Raw genomic sequence first — 23,121 nt, forward strand, 5'->3', positions numbered from 1 at the left:
TTCCGAAAGATCGCCCAACTCAGTGACAGGTTCACCCCATCACCGAGAACTTCTCAGCATTGGCTCTATCCAGTGGCAGGCTCACCCCACCACCAAGCAGAGCCATAATCTCAGCAGTGGCCCCACTCAGAGACAGGCAAAAACTTACTCCCAAGCAGAGCCTCTCAAGGCCAACCCTGCCCCGGTTTCAACCCTCATTGGGGTCACCAGGCAGAAACCTTAAGAGAGCAAAAATTCTCATTCCATACTAAAGCAATCAAACACCAGAGAATTATATTTTTCATAAGTGAACTCTTGGTCAGTGTGTAAAAGTAATTAATAAAGAAAGAGCAGTATGGCTTCATTTTGGCAGCATAAATTATATAGAAACAGTGGATATTAAAGATCCAACATTATAAATAAAATATCACTGTCACCATATCATCGTCAAACATAACATATACTAAGTTATTTTAAATAAGTATCACCAGATAGCTTACCTTAAATTTTGAAATTAAACGAAAATTCATAAATTTCAGAAGAGTGATAGACAAAAAAAAAAAAAAAATAATAATATATATATATATATATATATATTTAAAATTTAACTGACTAGAACCCGAGAAAGTATAACAAAAAACTTTAATAAATCATGACTAGACGACTAGTTTCATTGGTGTTCCGACTTCTTCAGGTGAGTAAGAAATAACATAAGACTTATAAAAATAACAAGGTAAAAAACATGGACTTTCCAGCTTAATAAAAAGAAGCAGAATAGTAACAGTCATATTTGAATAGGTGACTGACCGCGTGCTACTGTTGGTATGATTTGAATGTGTGTGACAGCTAATTTTAGAGCGCCAGCTGTCACACACAATCAACTCATACCAACAGCAGCATACGGTCACCTATTCAAATATGACTTACTATTCTGCTTCTTTTTATTAAGCTGGAAAGTCCATGTTTTTTACCTTGTTATTTTGTTATAAGTCTTATGTTATTTCTTACTCTCCTGAAGAAGTCGGAACACCAATGAAACTAGTCGTGATTTATTAGTTTTTGTTATACTTTCTTGGTTCTAGTCAGTTAAATTTTAATTTTATAAATGTATACATCCCGAGTCAATCCTAATTAAAACAATATATATATATATATATATATGATACATTAAAAAGAATCTCATTTCCATGACAGAAATTTTATAAAGCATTCAATTTGTCAACTCAGCTTCCAAGAAAATTGGCATCCTTTTTCACTCTAGATGTTACTTTTCATCTGTCCAGTACTTTCTTGTAAGCCACCCAACCTTGAAATACTGCTCTTATACAGGCAAACTGGCCATGAGAACACATGCAATTTACAGAAAAAAATTAATATTGTTGATGGCAGTAGATGGCATTGTTGATAGTGGTAGTCGTGTAGCTGGAGAATTTAGTAGGGGAGGCAGTAGTGGAGTGGAGTGGAGTGCTTTCCCACAAAAGTCCTTGGACTCCTTGGAAGTGTAATAATAGTAAGATTTGAGGTCATGCACCTAAAAACCTAACTAAAAATTCTTGATGTTGTTCAGAAAAGGATAGTTCAGCTGAATGACAATCCCACCAATCTCTCAGAGATTCTTCTGCCACTGTCTCCCAGTCAGTTTCCGTATCATATATTCTACTGATATTTAGATCAGAACAGTTAGCAAAATATGCATCATTTCCCCATTTCTGCTGTGGAGATTGAATTGTCCCCTCAGTCAAAAGTTAGAGCTAAAAACAGCCTCATCTACTTATTCCCTATAGGAGAATAAAAAATGTTAGTGGATTTTTTAAATGGAAGCCTGTAGCTCAGTGGAAGGGGCATTTGCACTCCAGCACTAGGCTGCCCGAAGAAAGGAAAACCCAGGTTCGATTCTAGTCACTGACTAGAGGAACTTTTTCTAACCCTTTCTTTGACCAGTTCCTGATTTAGTCTATCTCTGGAATGGGCAAACAGAATTTTTTTCTTCTCACAAACTCAGGTTTTTGTCCTGTAAACTCAAGCAAATTGACTGTAGAACCCACACTATTTCAGACAAATAAATATAGTATTAGAGACCACAAGATGGTGTTTATAATTAATGAGTCTTGGGCCAGCTATCTCTGATTGGCTAGTGGTGCAGAATGAATTGCCTCCTCAATCATCAAAAGTCAGATAAGGATAAAAACAGCCTTGACTATTCCCTATAGGGGAATAAAAGGCATTAGTGGATTTTGTTTTTTGAAGAAATTACATTACTGTTTAATCTTTACCTAAGTGAAGAATTTTCATGACTCATTCTGTCCACATTCTTTCTGCAGAACAACCTTCCATGTGAAATATTCCCCAAAGAATACAATTTTACCAAAAAGAATACCAACAGATTACTTTGCTCTTGACTTCAACCTACACACATAATTTAATTGATACAGGCCTTGAAGTCTTATGCTTGTAACTGATTTATAAGTATTATTTCTAAGAGGCGCTTAATAATTAAGTGCCTCCGTAGCGCAATTGGAAGAATGATGGTACGTTGCACCCTTCGATTAGAAAAGGCCTAAGTTCGATTCTCGTCATAACGGGAGGAATCTTTATATGGACTTTTTCAATCGAAGGTGAGTTAGCCGATTTAATATGGAGGTAGCAGGGTTTTTCATCCCGCATACAGACAAATCGGCCCTTCAGAACACACGCAATTTACAGACAAAAAAATAGTTTTTACAGTTTTTACTGTAAAAAATACTTTTTACAGTAGTACTCTTTGTAAAAAATACTTTTTACAAAAGAGTTGTACAGTGGGTGTCCTCCTGCAAAAAAATGAGTCTTCGGACTACTTGGAGGTGTCATGAATAATAATACTTGATCAAAGACTAGGGACTACAGATATGAGAATTCTCATAAAAATTTAGAGAATGAACAGAGAGCATCACTGGTAGAATCATATTAAATATGAAGAAACTAAAAGAACATGATATTGTTAGCATTCAAGAATGTGTGAACAGAAATAACCTAGAGTGGTATAGTAACAAACAGAATGATAGAAGAAAAGTTAGTAAAACAGGTGTTTATTGCCAAGATGGCAAGAAAAAGAAGGAGAAAGACCAAAATCTAGGGTGGATTGATGCAATTGTGCCTAAGATGGAATAATAGTGTCTGATAATACTGTACTACTGAGAAATAAGACTAATTTGGAAGAAACTGATAACAGGAAAGCAATAACACAAACTCATCATTTAGTATAACATGCATTAATATAGTATACAGAATTTGATGATGGTGATGATTATGGTTTAATAGTACTGTCTACTTCATTGGCATTTTCCTTTTTATCAGAAGACATTTTCAGAGGAGTTCTTATATTAATAATGAAAGTATGATATTCCAAAATCATGGTGTAGGACCCATGAGTATATTTTTTTCTCTCATAACAAATCAAACCATTACCTCTCTCACATCATCCATGTTCTCTCCAATTTTCTCAATTATTGGAACTAATATAATGTTCCAACTTCTGTCTTCCAATGAACTGGAGCCAATATTTTAATCCTCGTTTTTAGTGATCTAAATACTGTTTCCAATGAATTGAAAAAATTTCATTCTTATGAAGATAATTTCATTAGTTGACATCAATTCTAAATAATAATTTATAGTAATTCAACTTTCATTACTACTTGGTCAATGAACTTTCCACAAGAAATCTTATTACATGTGAAACAGTCAAATAATACAGAGTAAACATTAATTCCATTGTTTATGCAATTTTCTGACTAATTATTTCAGATAGTATTTTCTGACTGCTGCTTTAAAATATAGTTGTAATATTATGACTGGCCATATGTGAAAGGGAAACTGGTTTTCATCTACACTCCAGTAACACCTTTCTAATTAGGCTGAAATGACCTACTGCTATATTTTTTTCCAAACCAACTGTTCATAAAAAAATAAAAAAAAAACCTACTTACTGGGAAATGTATAAACAATTACTGTATTAGACTGGTTATAAAGAAATGTTATAGAAAACATGTGCTCTTAATAGCTTTAAAGTTTCCTTACTTTTAACAGTTCACTTCGCTTTCCATTTAATTGCATAATATACACAGTTATTCTAGTTAAGTTGATACCATAAAAAACAAATAATTGTAGTTGTGAGTAATATTACTATTTAAGATGCATGATTAATGGACTAATTTTATGGCTAGAGGAATGAAAATAGGACAATTTAAAAAAAAAAAAAAAGTTAATGAACAACTAATGGTTAATAAAACTGCTTTGTGACAGTGGGCAAGAAGTTCCACAATACAATGGTATGGACATAAACTACAGGCAAAACAGCTAGTGGTGAATTATACAAACAACAAACAGGATGAGTAATGCTGATTGAATTACTATATTTGTTCTCCATGCTCAAGTATTTAAACATAAAAATGAATCAATGATAAAATGTTTTTTTTAGAAATACAAGAGTTACATGTATAAGATAAAAGAGATTTAATTACAGTTATTATATCATGAATTAGATCATTGCCTGTTAACTGACTGAAAGTGGGTATAAAAATTTTTTGGATCTGACTTTGTATGTGAACAAATTAAAAACATTAATATCATTTGATATAAGCTTCAAAGCAAAAAATATAAAAAAATCATGCAATGAGTCCTTGGAGAGGTTACATAATAATGATAAATGTATCCAATATATACTATCTAATAAGGTTACACGGTGATCAGCATTCATATTTATAAATTTAGGGACACAAAACACATGTGTTGAACAGATTATTTTATTAATTACTAATAAAATAAAACTTGACATTTCGACCCCTGTACTGAGGTCATCATCGGAAGAATACAAGTGTATAAGGAACCAAGCTACATGCTCTAGCCCTGTATACCGGTAAACTAAATCTACGTAGTTAATTAATCCTTTTCTCTAGCCTGACCTCTAGTGATAAAAATAAATAAATATATAAATAAAAAAAAATTAAAATTTAAAAAAAAATTACAAAAATAAGTAAATAAATAAATAAATAGAACTACAATAAACTGCTAAAGTCCTCATGTATTAACATTATTCTGGATTTGTACAGTTCTGATTGTTATAATATGATTTCTTTCAGTTGTGTTTGTAACATTCAACAGCATCACCAGGTTGTCTTCTTGTAGTGGAATTTTTCTGTGGCTAGTTTAGGTTGTTATACAGGTTGTAGATGGGTCCTTCACATTCTTGAAATGGTTAGGTCATCATTTTTGTTGAGATTTGGGTTGTGTCTGAGCATTTCAGATGACTCTCTAAATTTTCTCTCAAACCAGGTTTTGGTGTGGTGGTATTTTTCCAATCAATTCTGTGGCATGTTTGGAGTGCATGGTCAGAAAGGCCATTTTTCCAAAATGGAGGTATTTAATGTGTCGTTTGTGTTCTTCTTATCTGATTGGGATAGTTGGCCCTGTTTCCCCTATGTATGGTATGTTACATGTGCATTGTATTTTGTATACCCCTGGGTGGGCTAGGTGTGGAAGAGGATCTTTAGAAGAACTGAGTAGGTGTCTTAACTTATTTGGGGGTTTAAAGGTGGTTTTAATGTTGTATTTGCATAGTGTTCTGTCTATTTTTTCAGAAATGCCTCTAACATAAGGAATGGCAATAGCATTCCTGAAATCTTTTTTGTTCTTACTGGTATCTTTATGGAGGATCTTGTGAATAGTTTTTCTACTGTATCCATTTTTTATAAATGTTTGGTTGATGATCTTGTGTTCCTAGTTTAGAGCTTGTTCATTAGAACAAATAGTTAGAGCTCTGTGTTTAAGGGTGCTTATGACACCTAGTTTTTGTGTTGGGTGGTGGTAAGAATTTTTGTGTATATATTGGCCTGTGTGTGTGTGTAGGTTAGTGGTAAACTGAGAAGTAGAGACAGCCAGAGGGAAGATGTCTGACAAGTGCATCTAGGAAAGGAAGAGACTTGTTTTTTTCCATTTCAACGGTGAATTGGATACTTTTGTGTTGTTTGTTTAGGTGGCTTAGGAATGTATTTAGAGCTTTGTGGCCGTGGGACCAAATGGTGAAAATATCGTCGCCATATCTGAGCCAAATTTTGGGCTTTAGACATGCCGTCTCTAGAGCACGTTGCTCAAAGTCTTCCATATAGAAGTTAGCTATTGGGGGGGGGGGGAGGAGAGTGGTGAGCCCATGCAGTACCTTCTTTTTAAGGGTAAAAATTGTTTTGCCACACGAAATATCCAGAGCAGAGTACGTGGGCAAAGAGGGCCATGATGTCGTGTGGAAATATGTTCTGTAGGAGCAAGATAGTGTCATTGATTAGGACATTGGTGAAAAGGGAAGTTATGTCGAAGCTGACTAATAAATCTTGGTCGTTGAGTGTAATGTTTTTAATTTTATTAATGAAATGTTGTGTATTTTTTTATGTAGGAAGGGGACTGACCTACCAATTCCTTGAGTGTGGCTGCTAATTTTTTGGCTAAGTGATAATTTGGGTTGTCAATTCCTTCAACAATCGGATGTAGTGGTGTGCCTGGTTTGTGTATTTTTGGCAGGCCATAAATTCTGGGAGCACGGGCATAATGAGGTATTAATTTTTTTGTTGTTTCTTCGGGGCATGTGTGGATGGATTTGATTAATTCAGTTGTTTTCTTGTTGTTATGTTTTGTGAGGTTGTAGCTTACCATTCGGTAGTTGTTGTGGTCCGATATCAAATGGTTCATTTTTTCAATGTATGTTGTACGGTCTAAAAGGACAGTGGCATTGCCTTTATCTGCTTTCATGATTATAATCTCTTGGTTATTTTTTAAGGTTTTAAGGGCTACATTTTTGGTTTTGTTTAAGTTGGTGCTTAGTTTTTTGTTTGAATTTAGTATACACGATGTTTCCATTCGTATTTTATCAGCCAAATTGGTAGGGAGGGATCTTAAACCTCTCTCTCGATATGATAAACGATATCAAGTGTGTTCACTGACCTCAGAGCAATGCCATAGTTCAAACCTTTCTTTAGCAGTGAGTTCACCTTTGGTGAGATTGTGGTTTGATTGGTTGATAACCCAAGCTGTGGTGCGATGGTGGTTGGTTGCTCCTAACTTCGTTTGTGGGCGATTGGCTGCTCCTTATGATGTCGGTTTGTGATTGGCTGTTCCTTTCGTTATGGCATCCTGATGGTCTTGTGCTTTTCTGTTGTTGTAGAGCTTGAAATTTCATTACTAATTTTTCTTTGTTTTTCAGTAATAAGTGCTTGGCCGAGTCGTCTGTGATCCTGTCTAAAATCTCCCAAATTTCTGGAATCATGTAGTCAGATTGCTCTAATTTAAGTTGTAGAACTTTGGCATGGGTAGATGCTAGGTTTTTAAGTGCCTCGTTGATTTGTTCTCGTAACAAGGCTTTTTCCAACCTCTAATAAATATGGAGCGCTTTGGCTGATTTAAACTTCCTATTTATGGAAGTATTTATGCCCGGTTGGAAAAAGCCTTGTTATGAGAACAAATCCATGAGGCACGTAAAAACCTAGCATCCACGGAAGCCAAAGTTCTACAACTTAAATTAGAGCTATCCGACTACATGATGAGTGTTGACGGAGATTTGTAGAGTATATACCCTCCCTCAACGAATCTTTAAACTCCTTGGAGGTGTCATGTAGTAATAATAATAATAATAAACTTCAGAGAATTTTAGTAATGAATTCTGAACATGGAAGTGCATTCATCCCCATTGCTGATACATATACATTGCATATAACATGGATCATCATATTCAATAACTTAATGGGCCATTTAGTTCTAATGCTGCCACTACCAGGTTTCTTCACCTGCAATAAGGCATTCAATCTAGTTGTCTTGGGTCATTCATTATCACATCTATCCATCTTGCTTGGGTTAAGCATATTAGTTTTCTTGTCTATTCAATCTATAACTGGTCATCTGCCCTGCAGATGCAACCATCATGACTTCTTATAAATGAACTGCTGGATCTTCGAAATAGGTTATGTAGGTTATGTCTTCGTTTGTTGTATAACAGTTTGAACGTAAGAGGATTCAAAAATCTTCTCCCATACTGTTCTTTCAAATGCAATGTTTTCTATTATTTCTCTTTCTTGATGCCCATGTCTCACATCTAGAGGTATCAGGTGCAAAAAACCTGAATTTTTCTTTGGATTTTATTAATAATCTTCTAGATTTCTAGTCATAAGATTGCAAAGTATCCAAGGCTGGCATTTCTGATTGTGCCCTCTATCTCTTTATGCATATCACTTACACTGTTAATATTAATTCCTAAATATTTAATTATTATTATTAATATAATAATAAATATTTAATTACCCACTTCTTCAAAGATATAATTATTGATGAGCGAGTTGGATCAGTCATAATGGATCCTTGAAATGCACATATTTAGTCTTTTTCAGGTTTACAGTATAGGATCACTTGCTTAATTAAATTGGATATAATCTGTATAGTTTGGATACTCTCATCCAGATGAGAGCATCGAAGAATAACTATGTCATTGGCTAAGCCAGAGGTTGGTAAACTTTTTCTGAGGGCTTGACAGTAAATATTGTAGCCTTCAGCTTGCCATTTTTTTTTGGTCAGAACAAAAAAGAATTCTCTTATACTAAACTGCTAACACTTCATAAATCCATATCTGCTCAACCTTAGATTATTCTCTGATCTGGGATTGTGCACTCCCTCAGAATGCCTGACTATCTAAAAGAAAGGCTATTCACTTAATAGATAACCAATCTCAATGACTCCTTCCAATCACTTTCACATAAGATGCTGTTTCTGCACCATGATTTCCATTCCATGAGTGCTGCTCAATGAACTGGCCACCATTATTCCTCTGCTTTGCTCTAATTTTGTAACAACAAACATGAAGCCAGTGGTCAATATTCATAGGCAATTCAACTCCAAATTTATCAAACCTCATTGTCTTCCTTCATTCCATTTGCCTCTGTTCTCTCAACAGTTTTCTTCCAATTTTCTCAATAAATACAATAAACAGCTCTTCAAGAAATATATTAAAAGATTCCTTTCTTCTCTGTAACAATGTGCTAACAAATGGTATTGTCCAGGGTCAATACATAAAAATGTGTGTGCACACACACACACACACACACAATGATAAACCGTGTATATATATTTTTTCTTTTTTATACAAACTGTCAATTATCTTGATATTTGTGAAATTATCAGCATCCTGTACAGATCAATTAGGTCCAATTTTTTTTATTATAAGACCTCTACCAAGTTTGAAGTCATGGAAGATTTCGCAACCAGCAAGAATGTATCATGTTAAATTCATTCTTGCCATTTTAGATTGCTTGCTTGTTTGATGTTTTATGGCACAAGGATGGCTATGGTCATACCATGCCAGTAAATGATCATAGTAGTATAGTTAAAAAATAGTAAAATATAACAAGCAGATATATATAAAAATGTATATAAATGTATTTCTAGAAAAAAAAAAAAAGAAACATACAAAAACAAGTATTTAAAAAAATGGGGGAAAAAGTGGCTATAAAACAAGCATCTATGAAAATGTATAAAAAATTCCTAAAACATACATGAAAATACAAGGTATTAAATTATTACCAACAAGAAACAACACTGTATAAATAAAAAAATTAAAAAAGTATAAACAATTTATGTACAGCAAAAGATGTTAATTGTCTTTAAATATTTAAAACCCAAAGAAACATCTATTGAGTCTAAATAAACTCTGTACAGGACTCAGACAGACCGTGAATCTGGCTAAAACGATGACTGAGCTCATTCATGAAATGACAACATTCAAATGAATTATGAGTAATAGCGAGTCTAGCATTACAAAACTCGCAAACAGGCATATTATCATCCCTTGACAGGAAGGAGGATGCGAGATGATGACCTATGTGAGTTGAGCAGATATAACTTACTTTGTTCAAACCTTGCACAAACTAGATTGTCATAATTTATTTTCGAGTTTAATATGGTGGAGCTTATTAATAGTCAATTTTAAGATAACTGCCATTGGGATAGAAGTTTTTGTCTGATAATCTGCCAATAATCAGTATACAGTACAGGCAGATGGTCAATGCTCAAGAAACCAGCTAACCTAGCTGCATTACATGCAGCCTCATTTCCCTTGATCTCAACATGGCTTGGAATCCAGAGAAGCATACATAAAAGTGCTTAAGTGTCAAAGCTGAATAACTGGGAGAAAACCTCCACTAATGCCCAACCTCACCTTCACATGGTGCACTCCATTAGTAGGTATCCACTGAGTACTGAACAAATGGGTATGGGCTGCCAACTTAGATGACCAAACTGTACTCTCTATTGCTTAAACCACAAATACATATGATGCTACAACATGAGATTTCATGACAGGTGGTGTGCTGCCAGTGAAACAAGGCCTCCACTGTTTTCATCAAGGAAACAAGGTGAAGGATAAAAAGTCAGCTACTGGGAAAAACTTCAACAGAAGAACTAAGGTTAGGAATCATGAATATCAGGAGTACTAATGGAAAGGAAATTGAATTTTCAGAAGAACTGGAAAAGTAAAACATGGATATAATTGGCATTACTGAGACAAATACAAAAACACGTGAGATCTTAATAAGTATGCAATGTTATATGCAGGCAATAACAATCAAGGAAAGGAAGGAGTAGCAATGCCATTTAACACTGAATATAAACTTCTTGAGTGGAAGACAATTTCAAGTAGAGTTATGTAAACAAACTTCAAAATGGGGAAATGAACAATGAAACTTATTTGTGCTTATGGTCACCACAGAAGATTCTCCTGAGGAAGAAATGGAAGAGTGATTTTTTAGGGTCATAAAAGAAAGCAGCTGACATAAAGAAAACAGAAAAACTAGTCCTTGTTAGAGATCTAAACAGCAGAGTAGGAAATGAATTCCACCAAGCATATTGAAATGTTTTGGGAAAATTGGAGAAAAAGGCAAGGCAACTAATAGTGATCTTAAGTATTTGCTGAATTTCTACTCAGGACATGAACTACTCATTACTAACACCACATTCCAACATAAAGATGTGTCCAGGTTCACATGGAGATAAGACCTGCCTCGTTGACTACATCATTGTTGTTAATTATATCTTCATGCTAGTTCAAGATATAAGAGTGTAAAGTATTTGAAATTGGAAGTGACCATCATTTAGTTCTAAGAATGATAAAAATTTAAATTGAGCTGTTTTTTGTATAGTTGAGTACAGTTTACAGGTAAACTCTAGACTCAACTATACAAACATTACTGAAAACAAGAATCAAACCTTGGAGTCTCTGGTAAAAACTCTGAAGAAAACTGATTGATTCAGCTAGGAAATGTGAGATTCTCAGTAAGGATAGAAAAAAAAAGTGCACCATGGTGGACAAAATATGATAAAGAAGTCCTGGAAAAGAAGATACTAGCAAATAAGTCAGCAGATGCCCTAAAAGAATATAGAGAAAAGTGTAAGAGAGAGCTAAGCTAAAGTGATGGGAAGACTTTAGTAAGAATATAGAAGATAAATATCAGCTATTCATAAGCCTCCAGAAAAATATTCTGGAGACTAATGAAAAAGCTTAGAAATGGGAGGAAAGAGAGAGAGAACTGTAAAAAGGAATCAGAGATGATAAAGATATGAAAACTGAAGGTAAGGATATCCTAAATGTCAGAAGTAATTACTTTGAAAGGTTGAAACGAAACAACCAGTGACAGAATAGTAGTAGAATTTTTTCAAGAGAAATGTAAATAGCAGTATATTATTATTACCACCAGACCTCCATGGAGTCAAAAGACTCATCACAGGAAGCAAATGCTGTTACATGCAAAGCCCATCAAACAATGCCTTAAGCTCATTCATGTATCTGCATTCACCACAACATCAGGCAATGCATTTCACTCATCAACATCATCATCAATAACATCAGCATTTACACATGCAAAGGATCAGCTCTTTTTCCCAGTTGACATCCTGCTTATATAGCTTCCATGGGTGTCTCCTTGTTCTACCAACTTAAATATCTCAATCATATCTCCCTCTCTTCCTCCTATTCACAAGACATTGCAAATTGAATTCCCTCAATCCGTCTTCATATCTTACATCCCAAAGACATGTTACAATTATGGTCGGTCTTTTCTGGGCCCTTTCCAATATATCTTCATCACAGTGAAAACCAAGGGCAAATCTGTGCACAATAACCTATAAAAGGCCTGATCAAAACCTTATCCAATGGAACCAGAACCTCTATTTTTACATGTTAAAGTCCCTCTCCCCACATCACTATCATAATCTGATGTGATGTCTCCACAAATTGTGCAATGTGACCTTTGAACTTCTGATCCTTGTCCACCACTCCAAGGTCTCTTATTATTATTGCGTGACACATCCAAAGAGGGTACCTAGTCTACAACTCTCCACCACTCAAATCACCAACTACAGTGAACCACATCATCTACACCAATGCCATGTACTGCTCACCACTAGAATTTTCACAGACAATCACAAACATCCATGCCCACAGTAGGATTTGAACCCGTAGCCTTTTGGCTGGAAAGTGAATATGCTAACCACTCAGCCAACCAGGCTGACATCCCCTCAACTTCATCCAAAATTTTTCAAAGTGTATACTCTGCATCCAATTGTTGCCTACCAAATTTCAGAGAACATTGAATCGACAGCTCCATACTGTCATGTAGCCCACTCATACAATCTATTCGTGTTCTCCTGTAAGGCAACATTTACTTGATTCCTCATCACTCTCCCAGGTTTTGCATCATTTGCAAACAATTGTATATCACCAGTTATGCCTATCCCAATATCATTGATATAAAAATTAAATAACAATGGTCCCAAACCAGACCCCTGTAGTACAATATCAATACTTAAGGTAGAAAAAGACATCAAAAACTTAAAATGTGGAAAGGCAGCTGCAATAGATGATATTTATAATAATCAAATATAAAGATGTAAAAAGTTTTGCAGTGGGTATACTGCCTGAATCAGAGAGTCTGGTCAGAAGGTCGAATTCCAGATGACTGGAATAAAGCTCTCATAATACTATGAGATATGAAACTACTGGAGTGCTGACAAGCAAATAAACTAATTCAGAAAAAAATTGTTGATAGGGAGATCAATCATAATGTAAACTTAATGATGTAGTGCTGTCATAGCCTGAACACTTCTTGAGGGTACATATCAAGCAAATGATGATGCTGATGATGAAGATTCCATAATTGAAAAAGAGAGGGTGCTGGATTTAAGATAGCACAAGAATTTTGTAGCTATACACTTTTTTTTTTTGTTGCCTATAAAGAACTTTGCCAGTCTGAATATATTATGCACCTTTGGTAGCAATGCAACTGATGTATTTTAGAGCAAGGTCTGTCATATTACATATAACACAACTGTAAAGTTGTTACACTCTAGTGGGATTTGTGCAGAACATCTGTGTAGACAGGCACAAAATCAGAGTATTCAATTCCATGTGCTTCAATGAGCTGCTAGTAGACAATAGAAGAGGTGGTTTCAGAAGACTACTGAAATGGGAAATTTCAGTAGTCTGGTGAAAGCTACATGATGGTATGCATGAATGCCAAGGTGGAAGTCACCTGCAATCTCAAGAGCTTGTATCAACAAACCAGAGGGTTTTATGGCAGCATGTTGACTGCTGTACAGAATCTTCCACCTTGGATGAAAAATAGTTGACCACATGGGATGGTCTGGTAGCGATTTTATTTTCACTGCATTTAACAGACAGCTATTGACATTGAAGTACCAAATGTGATTCATTTAACTCAACATACAAACTAGAAAGAGTTGATGTTTGAAATGCTCCAGTTGCGATTCTGATGGCTTGATGGTGAATAGGATCCAGCCATCACAGAGTACTCTCCCTGGCAGAAGCAATGGGTCCTTAGACTTGGGACCATTAATCAAGTTTTGATCTTAAAAGTGCATGATATAGATAGAGTGAAAGACATCTGTCTGTCTGCACTCCAAGAGGTGGAGAACAGGACACGAGGGATGTTCGTTACTTTATGTAACTTGTCTCTTAACTGATGTGTGAGGGAGGAAACTTAGTTTGTCATGAATACTACTGAATGCTCAGGTAAACATATAGAAGAAAGTTGTTTCTCATGTTAAAGAGAGAGAGAGAGGGCACAACACAGGTAGAGTTGTGTCCGTTTAAATCCTTTATTAAAATAAAAGGGATGGTAACTGCAATATGACATCAAGTCATCTTGAGAGGTATCTGCAGCATGAAGAATCTGCTTCTATGTTGGTGGTAAGTTGGAAGGGGGGCATGGTTGCCCACAAGAGCAGGCTCCTCCATGAGCAGATTCATTCTCATTCCCTCCCCACACATACATCCTTATGATCATAACATTCATCCATTAAGGCTTAAATGTTGCGAGAAAGGAAGACCAAGGTAACGTCTGTCATGAGTTCCACCTGTAGGCAGGTGGAACTCATAACAGATGCTTAATAGAGTGAAACAGCACTGAGAAAGGATTAAAAATATTATTTAATTCTTCCATTATTTTGTTTCAGTCACTGAGACAGAGAATACAATATGAGGCTTGGAACACACACACAGGTAACGCAAAACTAAGCAAAACACATGGACTAGAGTCCTAACTAGGTGGGGCACCCTCTGTGAGTAACTCTGGCAGCTTAGGATGCAAAATGGGATCCCGAAGTATTAGTGCTTCTGATATTTTGGGAATTTAATACAACCATATTTATTTAAATTAGGCTGATTTCTGAGAGAAGCTGCAGATTCCAAAAAATAGTCTTTCTCCTCTAAATTTACTGGGATAGAGAATGATGTTTTTTATTTCCAAGATTCTATGAGCTGTACCTAAAGCATGGTGGTCTTTTTCCAACTGATTCTATAAGCCATATCTAATGCATTGTCCACAAGGCCAATTGACAATAATCATGATTGCAAATGTATTTTTTGTGTTCTTCCATGTGAATGTTGGTTAATCTTCTATCTGTCCACAGCACGTCAACTTGCAAGAACAGGGTACTTTATATATGCCAAGCATAAAGAGGGGAGGGAGGGAGGGAGCTGATCTTTAATATAACACATAAGGACAGCAACCTTTCAGAGATTACTTCTGGAGAATATCAAACAATCTTAGAAAATTTCTGATGCACTACCAAAAATGTTGGCAGTATTCCAAGGACAAGCAGATTCTGGATTTATACAGCATCACTAGCTGTACAAATGAAAAGTAGTGCCTTGAGCACTCAAACACCTAGTTTTTTTAGAGGCTGAAGAGAATATAGCTGAGATGTGTTTGTGCAGTGGAGGCTAGAGTAAAGAAGAGAAACAGACAGGAGTATTTTGGTAGCAGTAAAGTTCACAATGTTATCCTAACTCCACTGAAGAATAACAAGTTCAAGAGTTAAAAAGCAAAAGTGCCCCTGAAAATACCTACAGAAGAGACATAAGCCAGAAGTGGTAATGACAGAATGGATCATCAACCAAATCTTCAGGTATGCTAGCAATGGTGGGAAAATGTGAGAAGAGGCTGCCAACTACCATAACAATATGAATGATGACAAATGAGGAAGCTGGTGACAGTGTAAAAGGTAGTGTAGACTGCAAACTATAAAAAGGTGGTTTGCTTAGCAGCTGTGTGCTACACCAGATCAAATGTCCTGTTAATGTTGAGAGCAACTACAAGTTTCTCCAAATCTTTCTATGCCTTATGTCCATAAATGGGTGGTGATGTCTGAGAGAAAGGCTGTCCATTAAGGGTAGTGAAATTTATATTTCTAGTCACTAACTAGCTAAGTGGGGGGGGGGGAAGGGGGAAGATCTCCAAGGAATAAAGAAGCTGGCTATTCATATTATACATGAGTTTTGTGAGAAAAGAAATAAGAGCAATAGTTTAATGGTTGATATTTTATCTTTTTTTTGGAACAGACTTGTTTCCATACATAGAATAAATATTGTGGACATGTAGGAAACATTAAAAAGAGAATACATGATAGACAATTCTGAAATCAATTTACGGCAAACTGTTGTGTGGGCTAAGTGTGAGCTGCAAGTTGTGGTCTTGAATCACTTATTATTATTATTCGTGACACCTCCAAGGAGTCCAAAGACTCACTGCGGGAGGACACCTATTGTACAACTCCCCATCTCCACCTACTACCAATCATCCACTGCCAACCACCACAACTAGTATTTTTTTGTCTGTAAATTGCGTGTGTGTTCTAAAGGGCTGATTTGTCTGTATGCTGGATGGAAAACACGAGTTTCCAGGAGAAAAAACCCTACTACCTCCGTATGAGATCGGCTAACTCGCCTTCGATTGAAAAAGTCCATATAAAGATTCCTCCTGTAATGACGAGACTCGAATTTAGGCCTTTTCCAATTGAAGGGGCGCAACGTTCCGTCATTCTTCCAATTGTGCTACAGAGAACTGTGATACACTGTTTTTTTTCATTGAATGTCATGGCACACTTGGCTTTTCATGGCTCGTTATTAGTCTAGATTCTCATGGTGGGTATATATGGTGAGTCTAAATCCACAATTAGAAAGATAATGGATTTCTCCATTATCTTTTTTGATGATATCAAAAGGAGATCGTGATTTTTCTTGCTCATCTATACATTTGCAGGAGAAGAATAGGTGCAAAGAAGTTAGCATTACCTTGGGGTGATGTTACCATGGTATATGGTGTCATCTGAATATGAAATGTGGAAGCAAGCAGGAGGAAAGTTTACTGGGTTTGGTCCAATCAAATCTTATATGTTTCTACTATCTCTCTTCTTTTTCATTCAAAACCTGGTCTGTTTATGCTTTCCAGTAATTATTATTATTATTTCGGGCGACTCCAGGAGTCCTTATACTCATCGAGGGAGGCCCTAAACATCATGTCCACACAACTATGCGATTACATTCTCACAGTATCTTTCATACCTTGCCTTGAACTCATTCACCGTCATAGCACCCACAACAGACTCTGGCAGCTTATTCCACTCATTTACCACTCTAAAAGTAAAGAACCCAGCTCTAACACCCTTACTAACCACACTCTTGCCCAGCTTCCATAGGTCTCCCCTAGTTCTCCCACCACCAGTCCTGATCTCAAAAATATTCTTTGAATTAATTCTATAGAATCCCTTTAGCAATTTGAATGTCTCAATCATATCTCCCCTTTTCTGCCTATCAACTATTTTCTGTAACCCATAAATCTTCAACCTGTTCTCATATAGGTCATTCCATAGACCTGCTATCATCTAAGTCACTCGCCTCTGGATCCTCTCCACCTCCTCTCCATCAAGAAGGAATCAAGATGACCAAATTTGGGCACAGAAGTCGAGATGAGGTCTTATCAAGGCTCGGTACAGAGGTACAATAACTTGCTTGTCTCTGCTCGTCAAGGTATTTTTCAACAACCAAGTGAGTTGATGAGCTGATTTAGCTACTTTTGCAATGTGTCCCCTTAACTTCATCTCCCTATCCACCAACAATCCCAAGTCCCTGGCCTCATCAATTTCCTGGAGTACAGTTCCACCAATGTGGTATACTGCTGCTAATCTTTTCACCCCAAAATGCATAACCTTACATTTTGTCACATTAAATTGACATCCATTCTCCTTAGCCCAGAACTCCAATCTATCTAAGTCATCCTGCAAGACTTTGACATCTTCTGCATTCACTATTGCCCTACCCAACTTTGCATCATCAGCGAACAAATGAATTGTTCCACTTAGATCCTTCCCTATATCATTAATGAACAGATTAAACAGCAGTGGTCCAAGAACAGAACCCTGCGGCACACCACTAGTCACAGGCCGTCTTTTGGACTCTACTCCTGAATAAACTACTCTTTGATATCTCTCCATCAACCAACCACCTATCCATCTCACCAACCCTATATCCATTCTCATATGTTGTAGTTTACGGATTAGTATTCCATGTGGTATCCTGTCAAACGCCTTTGCCAGGTCCAGCAGTATCACTGTAAACCCATTTCCCTTATCCAGTTCAGCCGTCACCTTGTTATAAAACTTGAGCAAGTTACTGAAGCATGATCTACCCTTCACAAAGCCATGCTGTCCCCTGTACAGTATCTCATTTTCATCAATCCATTCCTTTATTTTTCCCTTGACTACTTTCTCCAAGACCTTGACAACGACTCCTGATATGGTGATCGGTCGGCAATTTGCAACCGTAGTCTTGGATCCTCCTTTATGCAGTGAAACTATTTTCCCCTCTTTCCACACCTTCGGGACTAAACCAGACCTGAGACTCAGATTAAACAACATGGTCAAGGGCACTGATAATTCCTTAGCCGCTTCACGCAAGACCCGTGCCAGTATACCATCCAATCCCACAGATGTGTTCACATTAAGGTTCTGTAATAGACTAGTCACCTCCACTTCATTCATCACTATTCCCGTATAAACTAATGGTTCCTTCATTTTTTCAATGTCACCACCTGGATGATATGCTTTTTGCAAAGTGTGCGCTCAGTAACTCCACTATATCGACTGATTCAGTGACCTCCTTACCATCGTCATTCCTTAAAATAATTTTGCCGTGTACAGTTTTTTCCTTACTTGCAGCATATTGAAAAAACTGTTTGGGATTCTCTTTTGCTTGCATAGCTAGTTTCCTTTCATAATCCGCTTTTGCTTTTTTTTTTACCACACTCGTTACCTTTCTGGCCTGCACTTTATACCGTTCGTGTGCCTGCAGGTCACCCCTTTCTTTAAATTCCCTCCATAGTTGTTTCTTTTTTTGCAGCTCAAGCTTAATGGTGTTATTCATCCATTTAACCTCTACTTGTTTTACTATTCGGACCCTAGGTATACAATCAGCCATAACCTCCTGTAAATGCTCCTTGACCACTTCCCATGCTCTATCGACGTCCAGCCCTTGCAGTTGTACATGCCATGGCACTGATCCAAGCAATCTCCTAAGCTTGTCATACTTGCCAGCACGGTAATTCCACATATACCCTATCTTAATCGAAAATTCCACACCTTTAGCCACCTCCCAGGTCAAGACCTTATGATCACTCTCACCAATAGGTGGCAACATGGTCATATTCATTACAGTCAAATTCTCAGATGCTATTACCCAGATCAAGCAATCTCACGCCCCTAGTATTTTCAATTACATGCTGTCTCAGATAGTTATCCCTTAATAATTGAATAAAATCCTTTTCCTTCCTCACATGTGTCCTCTCCTCCTTCCAATCAATGTTACCATAGTTGAAATCCCCCATAATAATTACCCTCCTTCCACTCATTTCATCAATTTCCCTATGCATACTATCTCCACCATCTATTCCATCACCTGGTCTATAGCAGTACCCAACTGTATATTTTATTCTGCCAGTCTCAATCTCACACCAAATAGCCTAAAATGAGCTCCTTTCACTATCCTGCGATACAACTTCAATTCTCCTTGGCTGCAGTTCATCAGCTATCATCAATAATACCCCTCCCCCATTTTATTCTCTCTGTCCCTCCTAAACACACTATAACCTACACATTCTATCCCACTAACTATATCATCTTCCGTCAGCCATGTTTCACTAATGCCAATAACCTGTGGCCAGGAAGAGCCAATCAAGGCCAAAAATTCTTCCTTCTTGTTCCTAATACTCCTGGCATTAGTATACATGAAATGCAGTGATCCCTTAGTCCCACCCCTATATTGATGCGTTATTCTAAATGACCCATTCCCATTTTTTGTCCTCGGTGCTAGCTCGGGTACATTATATACATTCTTACACTCGTCTGTCTCACTGATGTCTGCATATCCATTCCCCCCCTCCTTGGTAGTTCTAGTTTCCCTGGTTTTGCACATCCATTTTCACTTCATTCAGCAACACTCTTTCCAGTCTCTGCACACCAAGTCCATTCAAATGCAGGCCATCCATCTTGTATAAGTCCTTTCACCCTTCAAACTCATTCCACACGTCCACAAATTCCACACCACACCGTCTGCATAACCTGCGCATAATGTCATTTGCGATTATGGCCCTCCTTCTAAACTCCTCTATGTCATACCGCGGCAACAGACTAACCAGTCTAACTCTAGTGGGCAGTAATGCAAACTATAATGCAGACCCAGTGCAAAGCTGGGATTTCTGACTTCCACCATTTTGGATATGTTGAATTTTTTCATCATGGACTACTTTGGAGTAATCTCTACCTTGCTACTTGGTTTATTGAATAAATAGCTGAGAGAAATGTCTGGTTCTTGAATAATGGTTGAAAATTTTGTGTGGAAAAGAGTAAAAATAAAGCTCCTCAGTTTGTGTTTGCCTTCCAGCTGGTGTGCCTGCATGATGTGCTTAGTACTACTTCTTGTTCATGAAGATGGGCAAGAAGCCAGTAAATCAAGGTGGAATATTGGCTTATAATCTAAATAAATTTAATTAGTTGATTATTATTTTTCTATGTGTATTTTCTCTCTATAAACATCAATATGATAACGTCTATGCATCCATATCAGATTATCTGGCACTGTGGTTGGTAGATAGCAATGATTTCACACAAACTGCTTAACAGCAAATACTTCATCTATTCCATCCTGACCTGTCAATCAACTTCAGAAGGGAGACCACTTTGAATTCTGAACATTAAAGTCAACAGGAAAATTATTTCCCTGTTGACTTTTATTGTTTAGGTAATTATAGCATAGAAAATTAACCTTCACATATAAAACAGAGTTCAGAGTGATTATCAGCATTAGTAGAGTGGTACAAGCAGAAAATGAAAACAGCAAAGAATGACAAGGAAATTTTTAGCCAGAGCCAATCATAAAAAGAGGATTCTAAATATGTCAGATATGGCAAATGCACATGCATTTCTACTTATAGGTCTCATGAAGGGCACAGATGAAATAGTTGAGGTGGTGGTTAGACATTTATGTTTATATGATCATAATCAGCACATACATATTCTACGAAATTCTGTTTAATCTGTCAACAGAAATTTTTCATCCAGTCTATCGAAATTTTCCACTCTGAGAATACTTTATAAATAGTTAATTAAAAAAAAAATATATAGTATTATTTCTTCACTAGTAATTACAATTCCCCTTATGATCATTTCTCTATTCCCATTTCCAAAGCAGCAACAATGGATTTTACAAGCAGCTATGGTTCCAGTCTTCTGAATTCCAAAATTTCACCCAGTAGAGGAAAATTTATCAGTGATTTTAGGATTCTCCCCTGCTGAAATCAAGTTTCACCATGCAAAAAACATATATAATAAATTTAGTTTAATCCTTTATCCAAGTGTAAGCAAACACAGTTTGCGCCTAAAGTATATTCAGGACTGAGGAAACTTGTGGTAAAGGTGGACCAAGCTCTCATCACTCCTTGTCTTAGTATCTCCCACAATGCAAATCACATTATGGAAGATGGGAGTGATGAGGGCTTGGTCCACCTTTACCACGAGTTGCCTCAGTCCTGAAGATACTTTAGGTGCAAACTTTGTTTACTTACACTTGGATAAAGGATTAAACTAAATTTATTATAGTCTAACCAAGTGGGAGGAAAAAAAATTCCAAACACTTTCTCTAAATCCAGAGTAATTTAATAATAAGGTGAGACACCTTTTAGCAACTCGTATAGGTAAAGATGACTTCTCCATTGCTTCCACCACCTCTGGGTCTGGCTCCCACTGACGAGTTGAAACCGGTCTGGGTAGTGGCCCTTCCCTTAATGCATAGCATTATACATGTCCACAAGGAGATGTGCTTTGCATTATGGGAGGTACTAAGACAAGGAGTGATGAGAACTTGGTCCACCTTTACCACGAGTTGCCTCAGTCCTGAAGATACTTCAGGCGCAAACTTTGTTTGCTTACACTTAGATAAAGGATTAAACTAAATTTATTATAGTCTAACCAAGTGGGGGAAAAAAAAAACTTACGAAAACCATATACTCTGTGACAAAGTACATTTCAATGGACATAAAACTGAACATCTTATCCCATTAAACTGAGATTGTAAGTGCTAGGCAAATGAACGCTCACAGACTTCAAGATTGCTTTCAATGAATGCCCAACGATGAGGAAGGAAGGAGGAAGAGAAATAATATCTCCTCCCCCCCTCTTACTGGGTTTAATATAATTAGTAAGCACTGCATAGTTCTAAATGGCTTTAATTTTTCGTAAAAGAAGAAAAATGTTAAACATTTGTGCATAATATTTCGAGTGGAAACACACTACATTCCAATATCTGATATCTTTGCAATCACGGTCAAAATCATTTGACACAATCAATATGTACCAACAATGATTTAAGTCACTGAAAAATTTATCCATTCTCAGTGATAACCAGAATAACAATATACGCGAAAACCATAAATAATAAACCAAACACCAAGTAAATAAACATGTTTATTTACATTTATTATTTCATGCGCGATGTAAGCTTCTAAATCCAGTCACTTAAAACCAAATTAGAAAGCAAATGGTTCGTCAATAATAAATCGCAAATCAACCATATAAAAGTACATTTTTCCATCTGGCTTAAACTACTACCAATACAATTATATTATAACATATCGGAAACAAAATGCATCATTTCCAAACCATAGAAAAGAAGCACTTACGAAAAAAATCAAACTTCTAATCCTCAAAACGTCTCTAATATGTTAATTATTTGCCTTATTCGTCACAGCAATATTGCGCATGCCTTCAAAGAAGCAAAATTATAGTAGATGGATATAATCTATGCCTCACCGCCACTAGAGTTCCAGACTGAGTACATTCACATGCGCGTCATCGCCAGCAAACAAGCAACGGCATCTCAGCAGCAAAACAATAAATATATGAAGCATACTTGCAAAAAAAAAAAAAAAAAAACATATAACGTGATCTTGATTTGAAAACCACATGACAATAATCACTGTGAATGCCGCAGTGAATGGTGATAAGAGAAGAAGAACCTATGTAACTAATATAAAAGAGACTCTAAAAGGCTTCGATATGGCAATGAAATTTATTATTACAAGACAAGAGCCTGTGTAGCTCAGTGGATGTGGCGTTTGCACACCACGGCGCTTAGCCGCACGAAGGAAGGCTTTGTTTCGAGTTTAGTCGGCGACTAGAGGAAATTTTTCTAAGCCTTTTTTCGACCGGTACACGAGTTAGTCGATCTCTGGCACG

The 23,121-nt window shown here is 36.6% G+C and overlaps 1 protein-coding gene across 2 annotated transcripts in view; it reads right to left on the reverse strand.

Annotated features, from left to right (window-relative positions):
• The window catches only part of LOC150095245 (lysosomal-associated transmembrane protein 4A), a 94,411-nt gene extending 71,681 nt beyond the window's left edge, over positions 1–22,730 (reverse strand). For both annotated transcript variants that reach the window (XM_090409864.1, XM_090409863.1), the window contains exon 1: positions 22,566–22,730. The gene's annotated coding sequence lies outside the window, so the exon portion shown is untranslated. The remainder of the gene's footprint in view (positions 1–22,565) is intronic.
• Positions 22,731–23,121: the final 391 nt, after the last annotated feature.

This window comes from Typopeltis vanoorti, chromosome 20 (assembly GCF_054136105.1).
Source record: "Typopeltis vanoorti isolate ZY-2024b chromosome 20, IOZ_Tvanoo_1.0, whole genome shotgun sequence".
NCBI lineage: Eukaryota > Metazoa > Arthropoda > Arachnida > Uropygi > Thelyphonidae > Typopeltis > Typopeltis vanoorti.